Here is a 27,311-nt window from a genome sequence, read left to right as displayed (position 1 = left end):
ACAGATAGCTAGCTGCTATCTGAGGATGTTAGGCAGACTAACCTCGCTACATGGCTGACAGGCTATCTAATAGCTTACTGCATATTGTACAATAACATGATTTAAATACAGTTGGGTCACAACTTTGACTAGCTTAGAATTACTTTTATACTTAATTATACATATATTTGTAAGTTATTGTAACTGAACCCATGTAACGGTTTTCCTCTTCTTCTGACGAGGAGTAAGATATATCGGACCAATGTGCAGCGTGGTAAGTGTCCATTTTAATATAAAAACTGAACACTACAAAAATACAAAATAACAAAGTGAATGAACAAATGAAAATCGAAACAGTCCCATATGGTGCAAACACAGACACAGGAAACAATCATTCACAAAACACAATAGAAAACAGGCTACCTAAATATGGCTCCCAATCAGAGACAACGACTGACACCTGCCTCTGATTGAGAACCATACTAGGCCAAACACATAGAAATATGACATAAGAAAAAAACATAGAAAAACAACATATAATGCCCACCCCAACTCACGCCCTGACCAAACTAAAATAAAGACATAAAAAAGGAACTAAGGTCAGAACGTGACAACACAACCCTCATTGTATTGTATTGAGTTAGAGGCATAGGCTAGTAGTGCATATTGCATTCAAAAATACACAATCTATAAATTCATGACAAAATAATAAGGCCCATAACCTACATCTCTATTTCGTGGAATACTTTCATTCATCGTGAATAACGTCATCATGGATGACATTTTTTGTCACTATTGTTTTGAACATTTGTTTTAGGACTAATGCCCGACTGAGTGTTCTACTCAATGCATTGTCAATTGCCGCTAATGAAGATTTCATCAAAAGTGCATCACAGTGGCTTTGAAACACAATGACATCTCAAAAGGAGGCACATAATAAATAGGAAAACCTTTTGTCATCATTGGGATGTTACCAGATTGGCTTTAGATGCAATATAACTTTAGCTAGCTAGCTAAGATTAAGGGGACAGCACCACATTTTAGCTTGCTAATGTTAGCATTGCTAGCAATTTTTTACAAACTTGCTATGTTAATGGCAACATTGTTGTCTCTCTAAAGTCAATTTGGCAACATCATCATGATGGCAAAGTTGTTTCCTACTAATCATTTGCCTACTTTAGCATTGGCATCGTATTTCCAAGCCATTATAGTGTAATTTAGATGAAACAGTCATTACCCCCCGTTCAGTATGACTGTGCATCAATCTACGTTGGGGATCAATATGGCTACGGCATCTGTAGAACATTGATAACAAAAGCAACGACGTGAGCAAGTGACGGAGGTGCAGACCGTGAATTAAAGCTACAAGCATATTATTCGGACAAACACATTACACATTTTACACACTATACCTAACCAACGTCATATTGCGTTAACTCGTGATCACAAACAAAACGTTTGTACACTTGAATACAAAAGTATAGCATATATAGAAGAGAAGGATAACAAAATCAATCAATCAAATAGTCATTGAAAAGACCCAACACTAACAAACCAGTTGAAGAAACATAGTTTGGTAGTCTCTCCTCACAGCCTTAACAGCTGATTTGATTCTAGGTGCTTGGATGAATAGTTTGGTTATTATACGATGTTTACATTATCTTTCCGTGTTATTATTTGGTCCAGGCTAGGCCTATGGATAGTAGAGCGCCATTCCTGTCGTTGGTTCATATATGTCACCTGGTTGGTCTATAGGCTACTGTACTGAGCTGTACGATGGCCACAGTGTCAGAACAGTACTCTACTGTCTATACCACAATAAGACTGTCTGCAGTGTGTGTGTTGGTGTGTGTGTGTGTGTGTGTTCCACACTCGGCATACTGTGTGTGTTCATGCATCCAGGGCCGCACATACTCATTTGCATAGATCCCAATCGCACCTAGCCTAGGCTATACCACGTATACGGCCACACAGACAGAATCTACACTACTAACATTCCAACCAATCTGCACTGTATAAACGGCATCATGAAAGGATATATTTTAATGAAGTCCAATAAAGCCACTATACGCTATAGTGCACACACACGCATGCACGCACGCACGCACGCACGCACGCACGCACGCACGCACACACACACACACACACACACACACACACACACACACACACACACACACACACTAGGCCATGGCTGGCAGTCAGTGGTTCAGACAGAGTGGTTTGGCCTAGCGGGGAGCCACAGAGGGAGGACAATGCTCCTTTTGTGTGGCTGGAGTGTCCACGGTATCAATGACTCTGCGAGCAACTGTGTCCGGCCGATCCAACATGGCCACCCACAGCAGGCTCTGTTGATGCTAGATCCTGGGTTAGTTAGAGCCGTAATGTCTCTTTGTTTGCTTTATGTTCAGTTTTACCCTTATGTAAATGTAAAATGTAAGTTGCTTTGGAGTCCGGAATCCAGTTTCTGGACAGAAAGGGATGAGAGTTAACAGAGAGAGGTTGAGAAAGGCTTGGATGTTAGATATTAGCCAGAAAGAGTTGTTCTGTGGCACATCGTGTGTGTATTCAGGTAGAGTAAGATTGAGTCATCTCAACACAGTCTTCTCTAGAAGAGACCACAGTACGTAGATTACAAGGTGGCTGGTGTGGAAGTTAAAAGGAGAGAGAGAGAGAGAGAGAGAGGGAGAGATAGAGAGAGAGAGAGAGAGAGAGAGAGAGAGAGAGAGAGAGGGGGGGGGGAAAGGGAGGGAGAGAGAGAGAGGGGAGGGGGAGAGGGGGAGGGAGAGAGAGAGAGAGGGACAGAGAAAGAGGGAGAGAGAGGGGGAGAGAGAGAGAGAGAGAGAGAGAGAGAGAGAGAGAGAGAGAGAGAGGGTTGACAGGGCAGAAGGAAAGGAAGAAAAAAGGAGATATAGAGGAACAGAAAGAGATGACAGTAGGTGTAAGATAAGATCACTCATGTTTGTCGCTGAGATCAAGATTACACTGCAGCGGAAGGAGACTGATGCTGTAGAGACAAACAGCAACCACAGCATTTAAAGCACAGTGTGAATGTGGTTGCGCGTGCATATGTGTGTGTATGTGTGTGTGTATGCCTGTGTGTGTGAGTGAGTGAGTGTGGGTATGAGTGTGTGTAACTCACCTGTGTGTGTCCCCTCCCAGATGCTGGGGATTCCCCCTCCTTCTGACTGCCAACAGAGGAGGAGTCTGAACAGCTACTGTGAACTACAGAGAGAGTGAGCGAAAGAGTGGGAGCGAGAGAGCGAATTAGTGAATGAGAAAGGGAGATAAAGAGGGATATGGAGAGAGAGACAGAGGGAGAGAGCAAGAGAGAGAGAAAGACCGAAAGGATGAGGGAGGGAGGGAGGGAGGGAGAGCAAGATAAAGAGAGAGAGAGGTGGTGGGGGAGGGTCAGTGGCCTACCAATAAAGTGTTTATAATGAAATTAAAATTGGATCACCGCAGAAAGACAGAGGACAATTCTATAAAGTGAAATACTACTATTCACAGGGAGATACAGTTGAAGTCGGAAGTTGGAGTCATTAAAACTAGTTTTTCAACCACTCCACAATTTTCTTGTTAACAAACTATAGTTTTGGCAAGTCGGTTAGGACATCAACTTTGTGCATGTCACAAGTAATTTTTACAACAATTGTTTACAGACTACAGACTATATTTTACAGATTATTTCACTTATAATTCACTGTATCACAATTCCAGTGGGTCAGAGATTTACAAACACTAAGTTGACTGTGCCTTTAAACAGCTTGGAAAATTCCTGTCACGACTTCCTACGAAGTCGGTCCCTCTCCTTGTTCGGGCAACGTTCGGCGGTCGACGTCACTGGTCTTCTAGCCATTGCCGATCCACCTTTAATTTTCCATTTGTTTTGTCTTGTCTTCCCACACACCTTCCATCAATTATATGTTGTGTATTTAACCCTCTGTTCCCCCCCATGTCCTTGTCCGGTTTTGTTTATTGTAAGTGCTTGTGCACGTTATGTCTGGTGTGCGTCGGGTTTTGTACCCATTTATTTATTGTTCTGTATCCGGTGGGTTTTTATTATTAAACTGCGCCGTTGGAAACACAGTTTTTGCTCTCCTGCGTCTGACTTCTCTGCCGCCAGTACGCACCCCTTACAATTCCAGAAAATTATGTCATGACTTTAGAAGCTTCTGATAGGCTAAATGACATAATTTGTCAATTGGTGTACCTGTGGATGTATTTCAAGGCCTACCTTCAAATTCAATGCCTCTTTGCTTGACATCATGGGAAAATTAAAATAAATCATCCAAGACCACCACAAGTCTGGTTCATCCTTGGGAGCAATTTCCAAATGCCTGAAGGTACCACGTTCATCTGTACTACCAATAGTACGCAAGTATAAACACCATGGGACCAAGCAGCTGTCATACCGCTCAGGAAAGAGACGCGTTCTGTCTCCTAGAGATTAATGTACTTTTGTGTGAAAAGTGCGAATCAATCCCAGAACAACAGCAAAAGACCTTGTGAAGATGCTGAAGGAAACGGGTACAAAAGTATCTATATCCACAGTAAAACGAGTCCTATATCGACATAACCTGAAAGACCGCTCAGCAAGGAATAAGCCACCGCTCTAAAACCGCCATAAAAAAGCCAGACCACGGTTTGCAACTGCACATGAGGACAAATATCGTACTTTTTGGAGAATTGTCCTCTGGTCTGATGAAACAAAAATAGAACTGTTTGGCCATAACGACCATCATTATGTTTGGAGGAAAAAGGGGGAGGCTTGCAAGCCGAAGGACACCATCCCAACCGTGAAGCACCGGGGTGGCAGCATCATGTTGTGGGGGTGCTTTGCTGCAGGAGGGACTGGTGCACTACACAAAATAGATGGCATCATGAGGTGGGGAATTATGTGGATATATTGAAGCAACATCTCAAGACATCAGGAAGTTAAAGCTTGGTCGCAAATGGGTCTTCCAAATGGACAATGACCCCAAGCATACTTCCAAAGTTGTGGCGAAATGGCTTAAGGACAACAAAGTCAAGGTATTAGAGTGGCCATCACAAAGCCCTGAGCTCAATCCTATAGAAGATTTGTGGGCAGAACTAAAAAAGTGTGTGTGAGGAAGGAGGCCTTCAAACCTGACTCAGTTACACCAGCTCTGTCAGGAGGAATGGGCCAAAATTCACCCAAATTATTGTGGGAAGCTTGTGGAAGGCTACCCGAAATGTTTGACCCAAGTTAAACAATTTAAAGGCAATGCTACCAAATACTAATTGAGGGTATGTAAACTTCTGACCCACTGGGAATGTGATGAGAGAGAGAGAGAGAGAGAGAGAGAGAGAGAGAGAGAGAGAGAGAGAGAGAGAGAGAGAGAGAGAGAGAGAGAGAGAGAGAGAGAGAGAGAGAGAGAGAGAGAGACTTATACATACAGTGGATGCATCTGTAAGAATGTGTAGTAGATGGTTGGAGTAAGATTGGTCAGATATAAGGCGTGAAAGGTTAGAGGTCAGGGGTCATATCTACAGTATGTTGTGAATGAGGGGTGAGAAGGGACAGGTGACTGTTCAGGTGTCATACCTGTGTTATGGATAGTGTGAGTGAGAGGGTAAAGGTCAGGGTTTAGAGGTCGTACCTGTGTTATAGATAGTGTCGTGACGTTGTATTGATTAATGCGACAACTGCTGTTCATCGAATAATTAACGGTTTATAATTACGTGATTAGATGAATCAGGTAATTATTAACTTATTAACCTGGGGTACCATGGGAAAGTTTGGTTTTATTGAGTTTCTATTTCCCAAATGAACTCAAAGAATATCAGAATATCGATTTTACAACAGTCGCTAGTCAATCAATTTCCTCTACAGTCTCATTCTGAACGTCGTATAATCCGGGAATCTGCACAAACCCGAGTCTCACCAAATAAATCCGTACCACACCAATTGAGTTGATTATTTATTTGCTAACAAGTTAAAATGATATAAGATACACATACATAAACACACAGTCTAGGCTATTGATTAGAACTTAGTATGATGAACAGGTCCCTAGCGGGCCAACACCATATGACACGTGTTAAACACAATGGCGATTTCAAAAGAGAGAGAGATAGAGTACGCGAGAGAATAACACAATTGGGTGCATTTGTCAGCTATAACCTTGTGCCAAACTACCGCTCTTATGGGTCAGAACATAACGATGAAATTACGCGTTGAAGGTCTCTGACGGGGGGGTCTCTGCGTGGACCGTGGTTCCGAATTCTCTGATGATGGGCCATCTTCGGTTACCTGGTGTAACTCTCTGTTTCTCCTCACAATGTCAGTGTCCTTTCTTTTAGTGGTGTGTTTCCTCGCCCTCGCTCTGAAAGGGGGTCTTCGGAGGAGGGTTAAGCAGCCGTGGGGATGGTTCCAGCGTGGGAAGGAAAACAGTGTAGACACACGATTCCTTGGAGAGTGGTGACCGGGTGGTCCTGCTTTATTCACCCCTGTTAGGTACGGCTACTTGTCCGTAACATAGGTTGTAAAAATGTTCCTTTGTCCTCCTCAACCTCGTGTTGCGTTTTGGTGACCACTCAGACCTTGGCTGCAGCTCAGGGTCACTTAGTCTAATATGTTAATTCTTAACTCACACGTTTTATACCCTCGGGTCAGAAATGGGTGTTTCCGCCTTTAGGGCAATTCTCTGGGTGTACCAAGTTACGAGGCAAGGTCTGGATTTTACTCAGTTCCAATTTAATCTTTACAAAAACATAATCTTTGATCTGGACATTTTCCACACAATGTACAATATGCAAACATCAGGCACATATTAGGAAAACTCTTAGTTACAATGTTTTCGTTATAACTTCGTCCTTTAACTTTTAATAATATAACGAAACAACATAAATTTTCATATTCCATCTATCGTCATTAACACCATTGTGGCTGACAAAACCTATTGTCCCAAAGTCCATTTATTGCATGTTAATGTTCTGAGGCCGGTTCTCAATAGTAAGAGGACAAAGGAATTTTGTCTGCTGCCTTAAGATTTACAATGGGGAGAGGTGTCATAAAACACCCCCACATCAATACCTCTCGATCTCTTTCCTTCTGGTGAGTGTCAGAGATCTCTCTGTAGGATTGTGGTCCACGGTAACCTGACACGAGCAGACCAGTCATGACAACAGTGTGACTGAGAGGGTAAAGCCAGGGTTTAGAGGTCGTACCTGTGTTGTGTATGGTGTGGGTCCAAAGGAGCTGAGTGATATTGTGTGTCCAGGCTGCCCTCTCCTCTCCACTCTGACACTGCATGGTCAGGCAGTCCCGGATAAGGATAGGATACAGAGAGAGAGAGAGAGAGAGAGAGAGAGAGAGAGAGAGAGAGAGAGAGAGAGAGAGAGACTTGTACATACAGTGGATGCATCTTTTTCTCATATAACTGCAGTTTTGAAGTTATGGATTTACTCTGTAATTTCTCTGTAGATGTCTTGTTTATTTGAGGACATACGTGTGTGTGAGCATGTATGTCATTGTGAATGTGTGCATATGTACGTGTGTCTGTACTGCATGTATGTGTGTGTGTGTTTGCATACAGCGTCCCTATGTCTGAGTCAGTGTCTGTTACCTTGGTGCTGTGTTTGAAGCTGTAGGTGGTGTGTCCCAGGCTCTTCTGCTTGGTCAATATGATGAGGGGTTGATAGAGGAACACACCCCGGTCTTCTTCCTCCTGGTCCCCCCACACACCTGACGCACCAGCTCTCCACGCTCCGCCACCGGGACCTAACAGACGCACACACATAGGCAAGCACACGCATGTAAGGAAACGCCCACACACACACACACACGTGTCATGTGAACACTACAACAACATACTGACTGTCAGATCATGACCTATAATTTACCACACTTACACACACAGACATACACAGTTCACCGTCCCCCAAACCGCTTCATGTTGTATTTTGACCTGTCCAGTGATGTTAGGGTCATGTAACATGAGCTGTGTGTCAAACCTCCTCCACCACTCAGTTCTTTAGCTAGCTACCTCTCAGAGAACTGTGTGTCAAACCTCCTCCACCACTCAGTTCTTTAGCTAGCTACCTCTCAGAGAGCTGTGTGTCAAACCTCCTCCACCACTCAGTTCTTTAGCTAGCTACCTCTCAGAGAGCTGTGTGTCAAACCTCCTCCACCACTCAGTTCTTTAGCTAGCTACCTCTCAGAGAGCTGTGTGTCAAACCTCCTCCAACACTCAGTTCTTTAGCTAGCTACCTCTCAGAGAGATGTGTGTCAAACCTCCTCCACCACTCAGTTCTTTAGCTAGCTACCTTTCAGAGAGCTGTGTGTCAAACCTCCTCCACCACTCAGTTATTTAGCTAGCTACCTCTCAGAGAACTGTGTGTCAAACCTCCTCCACCACTCAGTTCTTTAGCTAGCTACCTTTCAGAGAGCTGTGTCAAACCTCCTCCACCACTCAGTTCTTTAGCTAGCTACCTTTCAGAGAGCTGTGTGTCAAACCTCCTCCACCACTCAGTACTTTAGCTAGCTACCTCTCAGAGAACTGTGTGTCAAACCTCCTCCACCACTCAGTACTTTAGCTAGCTACCTCTCAGAGAACTGTGTGTCAAACCTCCTCCACCACTCAGTACTTTAGCTAGCTACCTTTCAGAGAACTGTGTGTCAAACCTCCTCCACCACTCAGTTCTTTAGCTAGCTACCTCTCAGAGAGCTGTGTGTCAAACCTCCTCCACAACTCAGTACTTTAGCTAGCTACCTCTCAGAGAACTGTGTGTCAAACCTCCTCCACCACTCAGTTCTTTAGCTAGCTACCTCTCAGAGAACTGTGTGTCAAACCTCCTCCACCACTCAGTTCTTTAGCTAGCTATCTCTCAGAGAACTGTGTGTCAAACCTCCTCCACCACTCAGTTCTTTAGCTAGCTACCTTTCAGAGAGCTGTGTGTCAAACCTCCTCCACCACTCAGTTCTTTAGCTAGCTACCTTTCAGAGAGCTGTGTGTCAAACCTCCTCCACCACTCAGTTCTTTAGCTAGCTACCTTTCAGAGAACTGTGTGTCAAACCTCCTCCACCACTCAGTTCTTTAGCTTGCTACCTTTCAGAGAACTGTGTGTCAAACCTCCTCCACCACTCAGTTCTTTAGCTTGCTACCTTTCAGAGAGCTGTGTGTCAAACCTCCTCCACCACTCAGTTCTTTAGCTAGCTACCTTTCAGAGAACTGTGTGTCAAACCTCCTCCACCACTCAGTTCTTTAGCTAGCTACCTTTCAGAGAGCTGTGTGTCAAACCTCCTCCACCACTCAGTTCTTTAGCTAGCTACCTTTCAGAGAGCTGTGTGTCAAACCTCCTCCACCACTCAGTACTTTAGCTAGCTACCTCTCAGAGAACTGTGTGTCAAACCTCCTCCACCACTCAGTACTTTAGCTAGCTACCTCTCAGAGAACTGTGTGTCAAACCTCCTCCACCACTCAGTTCTTTAGCTAGCTACCTCTCAGAGAACTGTGTGTCAAACCTCCTCCACCACTCAGTTCTTTAGCTAGCTACCTCTCAGAGAGCTGTGTGTCAAACCTCCTCCACCACTCAGTTCTTTAGCTAGCTACCTCTCAGAGAACTGTGTGTCAAACCTCCTCCACCACTCAGTTCTTTAGCAAGCTACCTCTCAGAGAGATGTGTGTCAAACCTCCTCCACCACTCAGTTCTTTAGCTAGCTACCTCTCAGAGAACTGTGTGTCAAACCTCCTCCACCACTCAGTTCTTTAGCTAGCTACCTCTCAGAGAGCCGTGTGTAAAACCTCCTCCACCACTCAGTTCTTTAGCTAGCTACCTCTCAGAGAGCCGTGTGTCAAACCTCCTCCACCACTCAGTTCTTTAGCTAGCTACCTCTCAGAGAGCCGTGTGTCAAACCTCCTCCACCACTCAGTTCTTTAGCTAGCTACCTCTCAGAGAACCGTGTGTCAAACCTCCTCCACCACTCAGTTCTTTAGCTAGCTACCTTTCAGAGAACCGTGTGTCAAACCTCCTCCACCACTCAGTTCTTTAGCTAGCTACCTCTCAGAGAGCCGTGTGTCAAACCTCCTCCACCACTCAGTTCTTTAGCTAGCTACCTCTCAGAGAGCCGTGTGTCAAACCTCCTCCACCACTCAGTTCTTTAGCTAGCTACCTCTCAGAGAGCCGTGTGTCAAACCTCCTCCACCACTCAGTTCTTTAGCTAGCTACCTCTCAGAGAGCCGTGTGTCAAACCTCCTCCACCACTCAGTTCTTTAGCTAGCTACCTCTCAGAGAGCCGTGTGTCAAACCTCCTCCACCACTCAGTTCTTTAGCTAGCTACCTCTCAGAGAGCCGTGTGCAAAACCTCCTCCACCACTCAGTTCTTTAGCTAGCTACCTCTCAGAGAGCCGTGTGTCAAACCTCCTCCACCACTCAGTTCTTTAGCTAGCTACCTCTCAGAGAGCCGTGTGTCAAACCTCCTCCACCACTCAGTTCTTTAGCTAGCTACCTCTCAGAGAGCCGTGTGTAAAACCTCCTCCACCACTCAGTTCTTTAGCTAGCTACCTCTCAGAGAGCCGTGTGTCAAACCTCCTCCACCACTCAGTTCTTTAGCTAGCTACCTCTCAGAGAACCGTGTGTAAAACCTCCTCCACCACTCAGTTCTTTAGCTAGCTACCTCTCAGAGAACTGTGTGTCAAACCTCCTCCACCACTCAGTTATTTAGCTAGCTACCTCTCAGAGAGCTGTGTGTCAAACCTCCTCCACCACTCAGTTCTTTAGCTAGATACCTCTCAGAGAGCTGTGTGTAAAACCTCCTCCACCACTCAGTTCTTTAGCTAGCTACCTCTCAGAGAGCTGTGTGTCAAACCTCCTCCACCACTCAGTTCTTTAGCTAGCTACCTCTCAGAGAGCTGTGTGTCAAACCTCCTCCACAACTCAGTTCTTTAGCTAGCTACCTCTCAGAGAGCTGTGTGTCAAACCTCCTCCACCACTCAGTTCTTTAGCTAGCTACCTCTCAGAGAGCTGTGTGTCAAACCTCCTCCACAACTCAGTTCTTTAGCTAGCTACCTCTAAGAGAGCCGTGTGTAAAACCTCCTCCACCACTCAGTTCTTTAGCTAGCTACCTCTCAGAGAGCTGTGTGTCAAACCTCCTCCACAACTCAGTTCTTTAGCTAGCTACCTCTCAGAGAGCCGTGTGTCAAACCTCCTCCACAACTCAGTTCTTTAGCTAGCTACCTCTCAGAGAGCTGTGTGTCAAACCTCCTCCACCACTCAGTTCTTTAGCTAGCTACCTCTCAGAGAGCTGTGTGTCAAACCTCCTCCACCACTCAGTTCTTTAGCTAGCTACCTCTCAGAGAGCTGTGTGTCAAACCTCCTCCACAACTCAGTTCTTTAGCTAGCTACCTCTCAGAGAGCTGTGTGTCAAACCTCCTCCACCACTCAGTTCTTTAGCTAGCTACCTCTCAGAGAGCCGTGTGTAAAACCTCCTCCACCACTCAGTTCTTTAGCTAGCTACCTCTCAGAGAGCTGTGTGTCAAACCTCCTCCACAACTCAGGTCTTTAGCTAGCTACCTCTCAGAGAACTGTGTGAGTGTCTAAATGTCTTCATGTGTGAGTGTGTGTTAGCATGCCTTCCTATGTTTATGCATGTGCGTGTGTGTATGTATGTGTGTGAGTGTTTGTGTGCACCCTATTCCCTATAGAGCACTACTGTTGACCAGAGCCCTATGATCAAAAGAAGGGCACTATATAGGGAATATGGTGCCATTTGAGACACACATAGTTTAGGGTTGAAACCTTGTCACTAGTCTGGGAGCGTTATACCAGTGTTGGGATTAATCTATTCCAAATGAAGTCTGGCATTCTCACCGGACACCCGGCGATGAGGTCGCTGGCCCGGAGGTCCTCACCGTGGCGCTGGGCGTGTCTGAGGACGGAGAGAAAGGATTCAGAGGCGTGGTTTAGCCCTCCCAGCTCCTCCAAAACATCACAGTACTGTTCCAGTCTGTGTAGGGGCCTGGAGACAGTGGGGGAAGAACAGGAGGGAGAGAGGAGGGGTGGCAGGGAGTCTGAGCTGGGGAGGGACAAGGAGGAGGAGAGGGGAAAGAGAAGAGAGGACTTCAGCCATCTACACTATGGTCATTATCATCAATCTCGTTTTTTTCTTCACATAACATTAAAAAAATGATCAACAAACAGAACAGACATAACAAACACAGTGCAATACTTGCAACTCCAGTCCATAAAAAAAAAACTACAAATACAAAGGAAAAATCCTATTAAATATACAGATTTGGCCAAGCCTCCCACCCAATCATCATCATCATCATCATCATCATTGTTATCACATCATCATTTTCATGATACAGTACTTTTAAACATCTTCTACTGTCACCCTGTGGTCATTTTAGATAACTACAGTGAACATTCTACCCTCAGATCTCTGCTAATACCATCTGTGTGATGTTCTCCTTTTCATGTTTACTCAGTTTAAAGCTGTGATCCGACATTGCCCTATGTATGTATCAGACTCGGTTATTATGATATATTGAAAGTCTGGTGATTGGTTTTAGTGTAATCCAACATTAATGAGTTATTTTAGGGTATACAATGCAGTGTTAATTGCCTTTACTATATGAAACAGCTCAAAATCCCAGCCATTATTATGAGCTTTCCTCCCCTCACCAGCCTCCACTGATGCTGTAATAATGTTTTTTGAATGGAACTTTTTCTTACCTTGAAGAAGTCTGCAGCCTAAGTGACCAACAAGGAGTCTACTTCTGGTTTGGTCTTTACTATATGTAGTGAGAGTACTGGAGAAACTCCTCTCTCTTTGTATGAGAGGGAGAAAGAGGGATAAAGAGTGAGCGAGAGCCAGAGAGAAAGAGGGGGAGTTAGAATAAAGTAGTCCATTTCTTCTTCTTCTACTTCTCGATGGCGCTGCCCATGCTAAAACAGCCCTCTATCCAACTCTATGTGACCCACTCACATGTTTACTGAAGAGGTCCTGTATCAGCAGACTCTGCAGTAGAGCTCCCTCCATGGCTGGGAGGAGGTACTGCGAGTGGAAGGCGCTGAAGCTGGCCAAGTTGTGGAAAAGGAGGTCTGCTTCCCCCCGGAGGGAGGACGGGGTGTCTGGACCCTCGAAGAGGGGCGGGTAGGTCTGATCCACACCCGTTAACACGGCCACGTACTGCCTCCCTGAACTCAGCATCCTACACCATAATAGATAGAGCTTGCTATAGGGAGCGGGGGGGGGGGGGGGGGGGTAGAGGATGAAGTGAGCGGATGAGGAGGGGTTGGGGAGGGAGAAAGGAAAATGGGGGGAATCAGAAAGAGAGGAGAAGTGTGAAAGACAGTTAGGGAGGGAAGGGGGAAGAGGAATAGAGAAAGAGATGGAGGGAGATAGAGGAAGGGAGGAGAGATTGGGGAAAGAGAGAAAGCGGGGGGAAGGAGTAAAGAGAGGGATCCCCCTGCACTCCTCCTCCTCCATCCCTCTCTCTCCAGTCTTCCCTCTGTGATACAACACAACACAGTACTACTATACTAGTGGTCCATTTCATCCCTCCACCTCCTCCCTCTCTCTCCAGTCTCTGTGATACAACACAACACAGTACTACTATACTAGTGGTCCATTTCATCCCTCCACTTCCTCCCTCTCTCTCCAGTCTCTGTGATACAACACAAAACAGTACTACTATACTAGTGGTCCATTTCATCCCTCCACTTCCTCCCTCTCTCTCCAGTCTCTGTGATACAACACAAAACAGTACTACTATACTAGTGGTCCATTTCATCCCTCCACTTCCTCCCTCTCTCTCCAGTCTCTATGATACAACACAACACAACACAGTACTACTATACTAGTGGTCCATTTCATCCCTCCACCTCCTCCCTCTCTCTCCAGTCTCTGTGATACAACACAACACAGTACTACTATACTAGTGGTCCACTTCATCCTGATCTTCCCTCCCTCTCTCCTACCTTTTCCAGTTTGTCCACCATGGCAGCCAATCGGCCGAGGGCTTCCAGGTCGCTGCCTCTGTGATTGGACACATGTACGAGGCGGTGGAGGGCGTTGTCCACACTATCATAGAGGTTAGAGGTCGCAGCCAAGGCAGCCCTGAGGGGCACAGGGTTCAAAGGTCATAAATTATATAATTATATAGGAGTGAATCCTAACTTCCACTTAAGTCAAATTTTCACTGCGTGGTCACATGACTAAGTTAATATTTTACTTAGTGTAAGTTAGGATTAATTGATTTAATGAAAGAGATAGAAGATTGATGTGTTATAATAGGAACCATTTTCAAATACATTTCTCATACGTTATATCCATGATAGGATCATCTATTTTAATTACATTTTCATTTGGACACACTGAAGGGGCAGGGTCATAGATATGTACTAGAGAGCTCATCAATCTTTGCAATGGCCACTTCTGTGACAGCATGGGAAGCGCCATTGAGGGAAAGTGTGCCTTCTATCCAACTCTATGGACAGGGTAGCTGGTGGTTCCTGCAGTCCGGGGATCTCTGTGCCAGTCCTAATGTGGTCAGCCCTGCCAGCCAGGCCCCGCCCTTCAGCTGCAGCTCAGTCAGCCGTTGGTCGACCAGGACGCTCGTCATCAGCTCTCTGTGTTTATCCACATTCAGGGGAACAGTCTGGAAAAGATACCAAAAAAATCATCTGGTAAACATTGTGTTGTTAAGCAAGATGGTTCACGCTCAGAAAGTATGTCACATTTACACAAAATGTATTCAACTTTTTTTCATAAGTTCACTCAAAAGTTGTTGTTTTTTCTTCTAAAATCCATTTGACGATAATTGTTGGTATTTCACCCCATAACACCTCATTGACTTGTGTGTTACCATGTTAAACCAGACAGAAGCAGTGATATAGTAAGACACATAGCATACAGTCTGGTAGTGGTGCTGTGTCCATAGACTGCAGTGCACCCTCCAACAGAGAGAGGGCGCTCTCACAACACTCAGTCAGACTCAACACTTTAAAAGCAAAAACAGGACTGGAGTAATTTAGTACAGTTAGTCAGGAGTTCAAATGGCACCCTATTCCCTATAGTGAACTGTTATTGACCAGAGCACTACTTTTGACCAGGGACACAACCTATAATAGTTCATACTTCACATGACATAAAACGGCTTGATGGTGAAAACGGGTCCATTGATACGGCTGATTTCATGTCTAAGGAAATTATGTTCTTTGCGATTTCAGGCTGTCTTTCTCATTCAAGTCACATGACTCGAGTAACATACAATGTTGAGTGTGTGTGTGTACGCTGTGCCGTGTGCGTGTGTGACTGTAAATCAATTTGAGATAAGTGTGAAAAAACAAAACATTCCTGTCTGTCTCGGTCTCTCATATTCCAAATGCCAATAGTGGCGTATTGATTGAGCTGCATATGGAATCTGAATTGATTTGAGAAAGAATAGGCTTTATGACTGTAAGTCTTAGCATTCAAAGAGCTAAACTTGACATTCTGAGTGCTAGAAACATGCTGGGAAGAGACTCTCTCTCTCTCTTCTCTCTCTCTCTCTTTCTCTCTCTCTCTTCTCTCTCTCTCCTCTCTCTCTCCTCTCTCTCTCCTCTCTCTCTCTCACCTCTCTCTCTCTCTCACCTCTCTCTCTCCTCTCTCTCTCGCTCTCTCTCTCTTTCTCTCCCATCTCTCTCTCTCTCCTCTCTCATCTCTCTCTCTCTCTCTCCCATCACTCTCTCCTCTCTGTCTCTCTCTACCCATCTCTCTCTCCCCTCTCTCTCTTTCTCTCTATCTCTCTCTCTCCCATCTCTCCCTCTCTCTGCCATCTCTCTCTCTCCTCTCTCTCTCTCTCTCTCTCTCTCTCTCTCTCTCTCTCTCTCTCTCTCTCTCTCTCTCTCTCTCCCTCTCTCGTCAGTCTCTGTTTCCCTGCCCCTCCCTCCATCCTTCGTTCCCTCCCTCCCTCCCTCACCAGTCTGAAAGCCAGTTAGAGTGGCAGTGTTTATAGTCGCCATCCATCTCCAGGGGCAGCTGCTGCCTGTCTATATACTGTTGAAGGACCCCTGTCCCTCGCACCGTTTGCACAGACACACACACGCACATGCACACACACATGCACACGCACACACACACTCACAAAGACAGAGAAAAAAGGGAATTACATTTAGTGTGACAAGCGATACAGTATGATAATTAAATTGAATTCAACTTTACTTTATATAGCCACCCAGGATAGTTCATCCACCTTTATATAGCCACCCAGGATAGTCCATTCACCTTTATATAGCCACCCAGGATAGTCCATTCACCTTTATATAGCCACCAAGGAGAGTCCATTCACCTTTATATAGCCACCCAGAATAGTCCAAACACCTTTATATAGCCACCCAGGAGAGTCCATAGACCTTTATATAGCCACCCAGGATAGTCCATTCACCTTTATATAGCCACCCAGGATAGTCCATTCACCTTTATATAGCCACCCAGGAGAGTCCATAGACCTTTATATAGCCACCCAGGATAGTCCATTCACCTTTATATAGCCACCCAGGATAGTCCATTCACCTTTATATAGCCACCCAGGAGAGTCCATAGACCTTTATATAGCCACCCAGGATAGTCCATTCACCTTTATATAGCCACCCAGGATAGTCCATTCACCTTTATATAGCAGCCCAGGATAGTCCATTCACCTTTATATAGCCACCCAGGATATCACACACACACACGCACGCACGCACACGCACGCACGCACAAACACACACAATCCACACACACACTCCACTTCCCTCATTAATCATCGGTATCACTCCATTTGACCTCTGACCCTGTTACTTTAATGGTAAATTATGTTTTTATAGAGCACACTATCCTTCATCCTCCTTTCAGATCGTCCCTTCAATGATAAATGTTGCTGTGTGTGTGTGTGATGTGATGTGTGTGTGTAGTCACTTCTACGCGTTCTATACTGTGGGGAGACCTCTACTGCTGCTCCTTCACCAGAATGAGGGCAGAGCCAAGACCTCCCGGTACTACAGCCTGGACCCCACACACACACACGCACGCACACACACACGCACACACACACGTGCACACACACACGTGCACGCACACACGTGCACGCACACACACACACACACACACACACACACACACACACACACACACACACACACACACACACACACAATGTAAACACATGATGATACGCATATCACCAAAACACACACGTTTAAACATTCTTCAACATTTTACTCCTTCTCACCCGGAACTGTTTCAGTGCAGCGGGGCAGAGAGTGGAGGGCGTAGACTGTCTGCTGTCCACTCTAAGACCTCTCTCTTCAATAGAAGGGCTGATGGAGAGAGAAAGATAGATGAGAGAGGAAGAGCGAGAGAGAGAGGGAGGAAGAGAGAGATGGAGAAAGAGAGATGAGAGAGGAAGAGAGAGAGGAAGAGAGAGTGAGGGAGAAAGAGAGAGAGAGAGGAAGAGAGAGGATGAGTGGATAAAGTGCATAAAGTGAAATATTTAACTTTCAGTTTCTGTCAAAAACCACTGTAAAACTAATCTGGGTACCAGCCTGTTTAGCTATCATTCCACTCCTTGTCATGGCTAACTGGGGGATGAGAACAGCCAGGGAATTCTGACAGAGTTTAGTCCTCACAGCACTACACACAGGAAAGCAAGGAAGGGCTTTTTTCATAACATGGGATAAAGAAGGTAGATTCCGGATAGGTTACATCTGCTGTGCTGCAGTTTATGGGGCTAAATCTTTGGCACATGACACACACTACATGTCATTCTCTTTTATCTAGGAGTACAAGGAGTGAAATGTTAGCTAAACAGAATAAAGTATCACAGAGTTTTTTACACTGCCAGTAGTGCTGTGAGTGTTACGCTATAAAAGGTCCCCCCAGACTAGACTGTAATATTGTACTGAGAGTTTGACATAGTGACAGGTGATTACAGGGTTACCCTGTGATATCAGGCTAAGACACGGCCCATCTCATCCTCACGGCAACCGTCCTCAGGGAGGTGCGTTTCAGTGACGACAACAGCTCGTCCCAGCCTGTCCACCGTACCTACGGACAGAGAGGGAGAGAGAGGGTGGCGGAAAAGAGAGAGAGACAGGAGAGCGGTGGAGGGTAATGGCATGAGTGGTTAAGGGAGAAGTATGGATGAAAGGAAAGTACCAGTAAAGGGATAAACTGATGGAATGATAGAAGTAAACGAGATGGATATAATAGACAAGTCACCTGACAACATCAGCTTTCCTGATCGGAGAAGCTCTTTGTCCAATTCCCTTAGGAGAGGAGGGGCTTTAGGTGATAAGCCATTCGATAAGGCAGGAGATGTCTCTGGCTCCGCCTCCTCTGTGGAGTGGCTAGATGAGGATGTGCCTGATTGGCTAGTTGTGTCAGGTGAGACTTCTGATTGGACAACCTGGTTTTCTGTATGTTGGTAAAAGGAAGTGTTTGAAGTGTTTTTCTTTTTTTTTACTGTTTTCTAAATTGTAGAATAACAGTGAAGACATCAAAACTATGGAAAACACATATGGATTCATGTGGTAACCAAAAAAGTGTTAAACCCTTTGCCTTGATGACATCTTTGCACACTCTTGGCAATCTCTCAACCAGCTTCACCTGGAATTTTTCCCCCACATACGCTGAGCACTTGTTGGCTGCTTTTCCTTCACTCTGCAGACCGACTCATCCCAAACCATCTCAATTTGGTTGAGGTCAGGGGATTATGGAGGCCAGGTCATCTGATGCAGCACTCCATCACTCTCCTTCTTGGTAAAATAGCCCTTACACAGCCTGGAGGTGTGTTGGGTCATTGTCCTGTTGAAAGACAAATGATAGTCCCACTAAGCCCAAACCAGATGGAATGGTGTATCGCTGCAGAATGCTATGGGAGCCATGCTGGTTAAGAGTGCCTTGAATTTTAAATAAATCACAGAGTGTCACCAGCAAAGAACCCCCACACCATCACACCTCCTCTATGCTGTACGGTGGTGTCGGGCTCACCTAGGGGTCATGATAAGGACTGTACAAATGTTTGATGTATTAGAATAATTGATTATGCTTATGTTATATTAATAGAAGGGGAGGGGTTATAAGACCCCTCCCTCCTTACATTTATAGGGTCCTAGACTACAGATTAACAATATACACTGCTCAAAAAAATAAAGGGAACACTTAAACAACACAATGTAACTTCAAGTCAAACTTCAAGTTTCACTTCTGTGAAATCAAACTGTCCACTTAGGAAGCAACACTGATTGACAATAAATTTCACATGCTGTTGTGCAAATGGAATAGACAAAAGGTGGAAATTATAGGCAATTAGCAAGACACCCCCCAAAACAGGAGTGATTCTGCAGGTGGTGACCACAGACCACTTCTCAGTTCCTATGTTTCCTGGCTGATGTTTTGGTCACTTTTGAATGCTTGCGGTGCTCTCACTCTAGTGGTAGCATGAGACGGAGTCTACAACCCACACAAGTGGCTCAGGTAGTGCAGTTCATCCAGGATGGCACATCAATGCGAACTGTGGCAAAAAGGTTTGCTGTGTCTGTCAGCGTAGTGTCCAGAGCATGCAGGCGCTACCAGGAGACAGGCCAGTACATCAGGAGATGTGGAGGAGGCCGTAGGAGGGCAACAACCCAGCAGCAGGACCGCTACCTCCGCCTTTGAGCAGGAGGAGCACTGCCAGAGCCCTGCAAAATGACCTCCAGCAGGCCACAAATGTGCATGTGTAGTGGAAACCATGTGGTTCATATATTTGATACCATTCCATTTATTCTGCTCCAGCTATTACCACACGCCCTTATTAACCATTACCACGCGCCCTTATTAACCATTACCACGCGCCCTTCTTAACCATTACCACGAGCCCTTATTAACCATTACCACGAGCCCTTATTAACCATTACCACAAGCTCTTATTAACCATTACCACGCGCCCTTATTAACCATTACCACGCGCCCTTATTAACCATTACCATGAGCCCTTATTAACCATTACCACGAGCCCTTATTAACCATTACCACAAGCCCTTATTAACCATTACCACGTGCCCTTATTAACCATTACCACGAGCCCTTATTAACCATTACCACGAGTCCTTATTAACCATTACCACGAGCCCTTATTAACCATTACCATGAGCCCTTATTAACCATTACCATGAGCCCTTATTAACCATTACCACGTGCCCTTATTAACCATTACCACGAGCCCTTATTAACCATTACCACGTGCCCTTATTAACCATTACCACGAGCCCTTATTAACCATTACCACGAGCCCTTATTAACCATTACCACGAGCCCTTATTAACCATTACCATGAGCCCTTATTAACCATTACCACGCGCCCTTATTAACCACTACCACGCGCCCTTATTAACCATTACCACGAGCCCTTATTAACCATTACCACGAGCCCTTATTAACCATTACCACGCGCCCTTATTAACCATTACCACGAGCCCTTATTAACCATTACCACGCGCCCTTATTAACCATTACCACGAGCCCTTATTAACCATTACCACAAGTCCTTATTAACCATTACCACGAGCCCTTATTAACCATTACCACGAGCCCTTATTAACCATTACCACGTGTAGCGTGGTTCGTTCTGCGTTGTGTAATTCTTAATTAGGACGCTGCCACAACTGATGGTCTGCTCGTTGAAATCTTTTTATTTGCCCTGCACACGAAGAGACAACACACACGTTACCCTTGGTGCAGCCACAGCTCTCCGGCACCTTGCTAGCCGAGGGTCAGGCAAAAGAGCGCCAAAAGGAATTAACAGGTGCTGCGTGCACACACTCGCTGCACAACAGCATATACAAGTAAAACTATACAGAACATAATTCTGACAAAATAAAAGACATACCTGCACACGAAGAGACAACACACACGTTACCCTTGGTGCAGTCACAGCTCTCCGGCACCTGCGCGAGCACATGGACACTCACTCAACCACTGTCACAAGTACTCAGAAGTTACAACAGATACCCCAGTCAGTGAGCTCTGTGAAACTTGTTAACATAAATTCCTACACTGTCCACACTATAACAAACGTATGGTTGCAAAACTGTACATTGTATAACCTTATGACGGTTTTATATTAAACAGTTTCGGAGCCAAGGACAACATACCTTGCTAGCCGAGGGTCAGGCAAAAGAGAACGATAAAATGGTATGGGAATACAGATAACCCGCAATGGGCCAAACCAAATAATACAAAACTTTTACAATCACTTGTATGTACAATATTGGTATGAAAAAGTGTTTGTACACCAAATAAAAACATTAGCTATGCAGCTGTAATTAAATAAAAAAAATACACTGAATTATTATTATTATTATCAGATTATTAACATCCCCTCTTGACCTGGCCTATTTGAATTGGTCCATGTGTGCAATTTGGTGCGTAATCTAGGGGAACAACATCACACTGCTACATTCACCCCCACTGTTTTACACTAGATTATAGGCCCAAAACAAAACACATTACCTCAAAGGTAACAAAGCAAAGAAAGAAAAAAAATTCACACCCACAGGGCGACAGAGTAACCCAGTGTAGTCCCTTAATTCTAGACCCACAAATGGTCGATCAGCTGAAAAGCTATCCCGCGAAGGATTAGGAAAAATAAGGGGTAGCTAATCCCTTATTCAACCGTACACGAAAAATGCCATATACATTTTATGCCGATGGACTACACACAAAGTTACATGAATTGTCAAATATATTAGACAAACCCACAAATCATTCTAAGACATGCTTAGATTCCTACATTCCTACAAAAGAAAAGGTAGGCAATATCCTACCGTCACTGAGAAACCAAGAACTGTTTCATTTCCTGTGTAGACATAGTTTGGATTAGCCTATCCACTGGCTTAATAAGTCTACCTAGTCTAGTCCGAACACCCTCACCCACAAACCTAGCAGGAATGTCACAGACAGCACTAACCCTGCTCAGAGGTCTAACCTCAGGATGGGGAGTACTACAGATCCGCATCTCCGGAGCCAGCACACTTTCAGTTACCGACTCAACACTAGTAGTGTCAGACGACTGATCAGAATCCTGGTAGATTGTCACAGACCACACTGACGAAGCATCTTCAACCAAGGTAACATCATCCACACTGAATGGAGTTTCGCAATCAGAACTCTTGTAGGCTTCGGGGATATCTCTCTGGTCCACTTCTGCTGAGCACACCTCACTTAAGGGGGCTTCATACGGTTGTTCCACCTCACTTCCATCAGCCGGGACTTCACCATCCTCTTGGAGTATCCTCCCAGAAGACTCAGGAAGGCCTGCTACCCAGTGGACAGTCCTGGCGTCACTCCCATCCATTTGGCTGGACTTTGCAGACATCTCAGAGATCACGTCACCACTCGATAGAGATCCGTGACCCTCAGGTTCCTCCCACGAAGGTAAAGGCAGAAAGTTGACTGGCATAATCAGGTTCCTATGCACAGTTTTGATGCGTCCAGTGGTAGGGTGTTGGATACGATATGTGTTCAGTGAGCTGTTCTTTGCAACCACTATGTACACCACACTCTCCCAGCGATCAGCCAATTTCTTCTTGCCCCTCTCCCCCTTGTTAGCAAGTAGAACTCTATCTCCCTTCTGCACCGAGTGACCCTTAGACCGTCTGTTGTAGACCTCTGCTTGTCTCTTTTGTTGCTTACTGGTATGCTGCTGGGCCAATGTCATGGCCTCTCTCAGATCCTCACCCAGAGACTGGACATATTTATCCACATCTACTGTGTCCCCATCCAACAGCACACTTTCAAACATAACATCTACCGGCAACCTAGGGGTGCGTCCGAACATCAAGAAGAAGGGTGGAAACCCAGTAGTCTCATGAACAGTGCAGTTATAGGAGAATGTCAATGTGTTCAACATCTGAGGCCATTTAGCCTTAGACCTAGCTGGCAGAGCTCTAATCATCCCACCCAGTGTGCGATTCAGACGTTCTGCTTGACCGTTACCCATGGGATGATAAGGTGTGGTGTGGGACTTTTCAACACCAGATAACTGAAGTAATTCTGCAATAAGTAAACTCTCAAAGTTAGCACCCCTGTCAGAATGGATGCAATCAGCGAACCCATAAATGCAGAAGAAGTTATTCCAGAGAACACGAGCAACAGTCTTAGCAGACTGGTTTGGACATGGATACGCACAGGCCAGCTTAGTAAAGTGATCAGTCACTACTAACACATCAATAGGCTTGTTGTTTCAATCTTCGGCAGTCCAGAAATCTCCGGCAGTCCAGAAATCAATCAATCAAATCAATACACTGAATTATTATTATTATTATCAGATTATTAACATCCCCTCTTGACCTGGCCTATTTGAATTGGTCCTTGTGTGCAATTTGGTGCGTAATCTAGGGGAACAACATCACACTGCGCCCTTCTTAACCATTACCACGAGCCCTTAATAACCATTACCACAAGCCCTTATTAACCATTACCATGCACCCTTAATAACCATTACCACGTGCCCTTATTAACCATTACCATGAGCCCTTATTAACCATTACCACGAGCACTTATTGACCATTACCACGCGCCCTTATTAACCATTACCACGAGCCCTTAATAACCATTACCACGAGCCCTTATTAACCATTACCACAAGCCCTTATTAACCATTACCACGAGCCCTTATTAACCATTACTACGCGCCCTTATTAACCATTACCACGAGCCCTTATTAACCATTTCTACGCGCCCATCTTAACCATTACCACGAGCCCTTATTAACCATTACTACGCGCCCTTATTAACCATTACCACGCGCCCTTATTAACCATTACCACGCACCCTTAATAACCATTACCACGCGCCCTTATTAACCATTACCACGCACCCTTAATAACCATTACCACGCGCCCTTATTAGCCATTACCACGAGCCCTTATTAACCATTACCACGAGCCCTTATTAACCATTACCATGAGCCCTTATTAACCATTACCACGCAACCTTAATAACCATTACCACGAGCCCTTCTTAACCATTACCACGCACCCTTAATAACCATTACCACGAGCCCTTCTTAACCATTATCACGCACCCTTAATAACCATTACCACGAGCCCTTATTAACCATCACCACGCACCCTTAATAACCATTATCACGAGCCCTTATTAACCATTACCGCGAGTCATTATTAACCATTACCACAAGTCATTATTAACCATTACCACGAGCCCTTATTAACCATTACCACGAGCCCTTCTTAACCATTACCACGAGCCCTTATTAACCATTACCACGAGCCCTTATTAACCATTACCATGAGCCCTTATTAACCATTACCACGAGCCCTTATTAACCATTACCACGAGCCCTTATTAACCATTACCACGAGCCCTTATTAACCATTACCATGAGCCCTTATTAACCATTACCACGAGCCCTTATTAACCATTACCACGCGCCCTTATTAACCATTACCACGAGCCCTTATTAACCATTACCACGCGCCCTTATTAACCATTACCATGAGCCCTTATTAACCATTACCACGCAACCTTAATAACCATTACCACGAGCCCTTCTTAACCATTACCACGCACCCTTAATAACCATTACCACGAGCCCTTCTTAACCATTATCACGCACCCTTAATAACCATTACCACGAGCCCTTATTAACCATCACCACGCACCCTTAATAACCATTATCACGAGCCCTTATTAACCATTACCGCGAGTCATTATTAACCATTACCACAAGTCATTATTAACCATTACCACGAGCCCTTATTAACCATTACCACGAGCCCTTCTTAACCATTACCACGAGCCCTTATTAACCATTACCACGAGCCCTTATTAACCATTACCATGAGCCCTTATTAACCATTACCACGAGCCCTTATTAACCATTACCACGAGCCCTTATTAACCATTACCACGAGCCGTTATTAACTATTACCACGATCCCTTATTAACCATTACCACGCGCCCTTATTAACCATTACCACGAGCCCTTATTAACCATTACCACGAGCCCTTATTAACCATTACCATGAGCCCTTATTAACCATTACCACGAGCCCTTATTAACCATTACCACGCGCCCTTATTAACCATTACCAAGAGCCCTTATTGACCATTACCACGAGCCCTTATTAACCATTACCATGAGCCCTTATTAACCATTACCACGCGCCCTTATTAACCATTACCACGAGCCCTTATTAACCATTACCACGAGCCCTTATTAACCATTACCATGAGCCCTTATTAACCATTACCACGAGCCCTTATTAACCATTACCACGCGCCCTTATTAACCATTACCACGAGCCCTTATTAACCATTACCACGAGCCCTTATTAACCATTACCATGAGCCCTTATTAACCATTACCACGAGCCCTTATTAACCATTACCACGAGACCTTATTAACCATTTCTACGCGCCCATCTTACCATTACCACGAGCCCTTATTAACCATTACTACGCGCCCTTATTCACCATTACCACGAGCCCTTATTAACCATTTCTACGCGCCCATCTTAACCATTACCACGAGCCCTTATTAACCATTACTACGCGCCCTTATTAACCATTACCACGCGCCCTTATTAACCATTACCACGCACCCTTAATAACCATTACCACGCGCCCTTATTAACCATTACCACGCACCCTTAATAACCATTACCACGCGCCCTTATTAACCATTACCACGAGCCCTTATTAACCATTACCACGAGCCCTTCTTAACCATTACCACGAGCCCTTATTAACCATTACCACGAGCCCTTCTTAACCATTACCATGCACCCTTAATAACCATTACCACGAGCCCTTATTAACCATCACCACGCACCCTTAATAACCATTACCACGAGCCCTTATTAACCATTACCACAAGTCCTTATTAACCATTACCACGAGCCCTTATTAACCATTACCACGAGCCCTTAATAACCATTACCACGAGCCCTTATTAACCATTACCACGAGCCCTTATTAACCATTACCACGAGCCCTTATTAACCATTACCACGAGCACTTATTAACCATTACCACGAGCCCTTAATAACCATTACCACGAGCCCTTAATAACCATTACCACGAGCCCTTATTAACCATTACCACGAGCCCTTATTAACCATTACCGTGAGCCCTTATTAACCATTACCATGAGCCCTTATTAACCATTACCACGAGCCCTTATTAACCATTACCACACGCCCTTATTAACCATTACCACAAGCCCTTATTAACCATTACCACGAGCCCATCTTAACCATTACCACGACCCCTTATTAACCATTACCACGAGCCCATCTTAACCATTACCACGAGCCCTTATTAACCATTACCACGACCCCTTATTAACCATTACCAGGAGCCCTTATTAACCATTACCACGAGCCCTTATTAACCATTACCACGAGCCCTTATTAACCATTACCACGAGCCCTTATTAACCATTACCACGAGCCCTTATTAACCATTACCACGAGCCCTTATTAACCATTACCACAAGCCCTTCTTAAGGTGCCACCAACCTCCTGTGGCACAGACATAAACAAATCTAAACACGTAAACATTGTACTCTATTTTTATTACAACTTTATATTTTGGGGATTTGACTATTGACTATTACTATTGATTACTATTCATATTGATATTTGTACTGCGCTGTTGAGGGGAGCTCACAAGTAAACATTTCACTGTACAGTTTATACCCTGCCGTATCCTGTGTGTGTGATGAATACACTTTTATTCAATTCGAAACATACAGTCTATACATGTTTATCCAGTCTATAAATGTTTATCCAGTCTATAAATGTTTATCCAGTCATTAAATGTTTATCCAGTCTATAAATGTTTATCCAGTCTATAAATGTTTATCCAGTCTATACATGTTTATCCAGTCTATAAATGTTTATCCAGTCTATAAATGTTTATCCTATTTATACATGTTTATCCAGTCTATACATGTTTATCCAGTATATAAATGTTTATCCAGTCTATAAATGTTTATCCAGTCTATAAATGTTTATCCTATTTATACATGTTTATCCAGTCTATACATGTTTATCCAGTATATAAATGTTTATCCAGTCTATACATGTTTATCCAGTCTATAAATGTTTATCCTATTTATACATGTTTATCCAGTCTATAAATGTTTATCCAGTATATAAATGTTTATCCAGTCTATAAATGTTTATCCAGTATATAAATGTTTATCCAGTCTATAAATGTTTATCCAGTCTATAAATGTTTATCCAGTCTATAAATGTTTATCCAGTATATAAATGTTTATCCAGTCTATAAATGTTTATCCAGTATATAAATGTTTATCCAGTCTATA

The 27,311-nt window shown here is 44.5% G+C and overlaps 1 protein-coding gene across 6 annotated transcripts in view; it reads right to left on the bottom strand.

Annotated features, from left to right (window-relative positions):
- Positions 1-27,311, bottom strand: part of LOC129835674 (zinc finger protein 219-like) — a 69,659-nt gene that overhangs the window by 30,633 nt on the left and 11,715 nt on the right. Inside the window, exons 2-12 of one of the 6 annotated variants that reach the window (XM_055901395.1) lie at positions 20,844-20,901; positions 18,194-18,778; positions 17,913-18,019; positions 17,205-17,292; positions 14,309-14,609; positions 13,930-14,068; positions 12,682-13,184; positions 11,815-12,019; positions 7,572-7,726; positions 7,174-7,252; positions 3,122-3,204 (exon numbers count right to left, since the gene is read on the bottom strand). The gene's annotated coding sequence lies outside the window, so the exon portion shown is untranslated. Of the gene's footprint in view, positions 1-3,121; positions 3,205-7,173; positions 7,253-7,571; positions 7,727-11,814; positions 13,185-13,929; positions 14,069-14,308; positions 14,610-17,204; positions 17,293-17,912; positions 18,020-18,193; positions 18,779-20,843; positions 20,902-27,311 lie in introns of all 6 variants that reach the window. The other 5 variants (XM_055901394.1, XM_055901392.1, XM_055901398.1 and 2 more) reach the window with 5 other exon arrangements.

Source organism: Salvelinus fontinalis, chromosome 36, assembly GCF_029448725.1.
Source record: "Salvelinus fontinalis isolate EN_2023a chromosome 36, ASM2944872v1, whole genome shotgun sequence".
In the NCBI taxonomy this organism is placed as follows: domain Eukaryota; kingdom Metazoa; phylum Chordata; class Actinopteri; order Salmoniformes; family Salmonidae; genus Salvelinus; species Salvelinus fontinalis.
This window is presented reverse-complemented; position numbering and strand designations above follow the sequence as displayed.